The sequence below is a fragment of the Oryza glaberrima genome, chromosome 9 (assembly GCF_000147395.1).
Source record: "Oryza glaberrima chromosome 9, OglaRS2, whole genome shotgun sequence".
In the NCBI taxonomy this organism is placed as follows: domain Eukaryota; kingdom Viridiplantae; phylum Streptophyta; class Magnoliopsida; order Poales; family Poaceae; genus Oryza; species Oryza glaberrima.
This window is the reverse complement of record NC_068334.1, coordinates 13945162-13949803: the sequence shown is the minus strand read 5'-3', so window position 1 is coordinate 13949803 and position 4642 is coordinate 13945162.

Here is a 4642-nt window from a genome sequence, read left to right as displayed (position 1 = left end):
TTTTCAACATTGACTTTTAAGTCACCAAGAATACATTTATAAAAGTTTTACCTATAAATTTATTTTTATTTTCTTGGCTTATTAGGAAATGAGCCAAATGATGGGACCCAAAAGGGATGGGGTAAGCAGTAGTATTTTTTCAACTCTTGAACAAATGGTGTTTTGTGCAGTTAATGGACTGGTCTACATGATCTCGTGACGTTGACATGTCGTACTAATCCTGGCGGCATTGTGCTACTAATAAAAGGGCGTAACATGTTGCAGAGGGAACGAGTCACACACTGTGACTATTTATGATTTATTATCCTGATCAGCTGGGATCCATGGGCGTATCATATCGTTTTGGTTTGGGTTATTTCGGTCAAACTCATCTTGCAATTAATATCTGCCTGTAGCTCCACACACATGATACATGCATATACAGCCCTAGCTGCACTGGGCGTGTACAGTCAAAGTAGACATAAATTCGAAGTACTAGTAGAAAAGAAAACGTATGTATACATGCAACTCCAGCGCCAATATGCGGCTGATGGAGTATACGCAACGTGACAGCAATATATACCACCAATCCATCATCAACTTATCCTCCCATAGAATCGACGACCGCTCGCGCGAGCGCCTCACGGAGACAGCAAAGAAAACCACGAGCTGCCATGCATGTGCGAGATGCCATGCCCTGATGCCACAGCGCGCATGCCACCGTTGCGACTCTGTTGCGCGAGGTTTCCCTATTAACGGGGTCCCTTAGCTAATAAGATCATCTCCAACTAGGATATACCATATTTAGTTCTAAGTTGGTACTCCCTCCGTTTCTAAATATTTGACACCGTTAAATTTTTAGCACGTGTTTAACCGTTCGTATTATTCAAAAATATTTACGAAATATATAAAACTATATATATACATAAAAGTATATTTAATAATGAATCAAATAATAGGAAAAGAATTAATAATTATTATTTTTTAAATAAGATGAACGGTCAAACATATTAAAAATGTTAACACGTGAATAAACTTTTATATATATATATATATATATATATATATATATATATATGTTATTTATTTTGTTGTGACTTATTTTATCATTGGATAAACTTTAACCTTAGCTAGTATTTTTACATATTTACATTAAATTTTTAAATAAAATAAATAGTCAACCGTTATGCGAAAAATTAACGGCATCATATATAAAAAAAATGATAGTATCTCCTCTATTCTAAACAAAAAGCTGAGTCGATTTTACGTGTCAGATAGCACGGTTCGTCGGCTGCAGGGGTATATGGTTCGCCTTTTAATTAAGTTTATGATTTGATTTTTTTTTTAGCACACTACAGCTGGTCGTAGCTTTGCCGGTGCGCGACCGGGCGGCAGTGCAGCACACGGGGCTGAAAACGCCGGAGCTGGCTGGCTGGCTGGCCGGCCACTCGGACGACCAGCCGGCGCGCCATGGGCCCAGATGAGTGACGGTGCGTGTGATGCCGGCGATTATACTGGGCGAAGCAGCTAGCTGTAGGGCACACACACATATGGGCCATATGCGCATATATAGGAACCGATTCATCATATACTAAAATTAATTATTCGAAGTAAACATTCGTAATCCATAGAGTCCACCCTTGCAACAGTCGAATTTTCGAATCCCTTTCGTTTTCTCTCTCCCTCAATTGAGGGATATCGATGCAAATGGACCGACTAGCGAGTTCACTTATAGATCGATCAAATAAGTGATAACTCGTAGGTATTTGCGTCATAGTCCAGCTTGCTGCACTTAAAGATATAAGTGGGTCGATCCATAAACTTATTTATAGGTTGAATTAGTAGGTAACGGTGGATCAATCCAGAGAGATTACTCCCTAATTTTGTCTATAAACGGGTTCGTGGGTTGACACGCTTGCATCCCAACCTCGATCTCTCGTACACAACGTGCCGTGTCCCTTGATCAGAAATGACGATTGGGATGAATCGATCGATCATCCATGCATGCAAACAGTAGCTTAACACACACTGTTTCTAAAAGGAAAAACAGTATTCAGCGTGCCGGTGGCTAGACACGCCATGTGACTGAGATGTGTGTAAGAGACGAGTCGATCTCTTCCCGTTATTCATGCAATGCATGGCCCAGGCCGATCGAGCAGGCAGCAGCTAGCTATAGATAGCTTTTCTGATGAATAGGAGTGGTCATCATCCGCGAATCTTGTCATCTCCTGGTTGGATCGATCAGTCTCACGCCCCCAGATAGATATATCCATCCGATCCCTTAGCTATATTTCAGGATTTCCTAAATTGTCAGAGTCGGGGTTGGTGGGTTACTGTATTCCAGCGGCTGTACAATACCGTGTAAAATTTATCAAAATTTTAAATTATTTTTAAATTTATTTTAATTTTAGGTGGTTACTGTGGTTCTTCTTTCACGGTACCCCGTAGTAAGCGTAGTAACCGCACAATTGTTGGCGGTTTTGTAAACCCTGACTATATCCTGCCGTATTCTTGCTGCTGGCTGTGAATCGATGGATCGATCTGTGATCCGATCGACTTGGCGTGAGACAGTGTGTGATGATGATGGCTAAGCTAGGGCAACGTGCTTACGTGCCGGCCGGCGAAACAGACGGCCTGATCATTCGATCTCGGTGCATGCACTGGCCTTAATTTGAAGTGTCCAGGTGCATGTGTATGTCGTTGGATTAACTGTCACTAATCAAGAAATTAAAGCTGGGGAGGACGATTTGCAGATTCGTTCGTACGTTAATTTGGAGCTTTGACCATCGCGATCTATCGCATGTTTCGGATGGGGGAGGTGTCCGCGTGGAATGGTGCAAATTGCTCCGAGTGCAACTTCCTCCGCTGCTGTATGCGTGTCTCCTGCATAAGCAAGTGGGTACATATCGGTTACCGTACATATCGGTTACCAGAGGAGAATGTGAATGTGCATGCACCTACCTTTTTTTTCCTTTGAAAATCACTTAAAAAAATTTTTTGAACGGAAAACAGTACAAGATAGTGACTTTTTATTGAATAGAGCAGGAGAAAATACAACCCTTAGGGATAAAGTGAAAAAGTGTTCCACGTATATTATACACTATACAGGGTGCGGGACGAGCTCACGTAAACGCTGAGCCCCTGCCAGAGCCCAAAGGCTAACCTCCTCTTTGATCTTTGTTAGTAGGGAGTTCGTTGCCATCTCTTTATGGTCAAAGATCCTCCGATTCCTTTCTTTCCAGATCTCCCAGACAACTAACAGGATGAGGGATCTAAGTACCTTCTTCGGAACACCGGGCATGTTTACCATGTTCTCCCACTAGTGCTGTACTGAGTGGGCTTCCTCCCAATGGGCCGGTTTCAACTGCTGATGGCCCACCCATGTGGCGATGAGATGCCAAATTCTCTTGGTGTATCTACAAGTGCCTACAAGGTGCAAAGCTGTCTCATTTTCACAGCGGCATAGGAGACAATGTCCGTTGTTCTGCCAATCCCTAACTCGCAAGCCGATCTGATGTCCAGACTCTGTTCTGGATAATGAACCAAGCATGGAATTTGCATTTTCTGGGTGCCCAAACTTTCCAAATCAAGGAATTGAAGTTTGTATTAGGTGCCCCATAGCACTGTGCTTGGTAAGCCGAGGATGACGTGTATTGCCTGTTGATGGTGAATTTCCAAGCAATCTGATCCGGTTCTTCACTGTCTAGATGGACATTCCGAACCGCTTCCCACAGGGAGACTAGCTGGTCAATGAGGTTGACTGTGATCGGCGAGTGCGGTTCAATGATCAGATCTCGTACCCATACGTCACCATCTTTTCCTTGTCGTAGAGACTTTCCTCTGTTTTTGGAGATTGCATAGACCAGTGGCATGAGGTCTTTAGGTCGGCGTCCATCTATCCAAGCAGAGCTCCAGAAGCGTGCCATGTTTCCATCACCCATTGTTATTTCTGTTGAGGCGGCGAACAGGTCTCTATCAATTTCGTCACAAGGCATATCCAAGCCAACCTAAAAATCACTAAAATTTTGAACCATCCCATTTGAAATATATACCAAATCAGTCTCTCTCTCTCTCTCTCTCTCTCTCACACACACACACACACACGTCGGTCTTCACATTTTGGCTTATTTTAGAGAAAAGTATTATCACAAAATCTAGACCAGTGGTGGCCAAATGGGCTGGGCTGAGACATATCGGCCTGGCACGGTGCCACAGTAGCCGGCCTGAAGTAGGCACTTACACAACATGGCCTATGACACGACACGGCCCGGCCCGACCAAGTCACAAGGCACAACTAATTTTTTTCCTTATTTTTACAATACTTTTTTTTTCATTTTTCATGTAGTTTCCTCTTTTTCGAATATTTTTCCTACTTTCTCCCATTTTCTCACATTTTTTCTGAGTTCCCTCTCCCATTTATTTACTTTCCCCTTTCCTCCTCTTTTTCCTTTTTCTTTCTACCGATCACGTGTCACATGAGCAGGTTGAGGCTATACATCCCCTTCTTTTTTTCCCCACTCTGTCCAATATGATTTTATGGGCTGGTCGTGCCAATGGCCGCCACCGGTTTGTAGGCCATTTCGTGCCTAGGCTGGCACATCACAGCATGGCATGCCTCCTCCTTAGGTCATTCCTAGATTAGGCCATGCCACGTGGACCAACA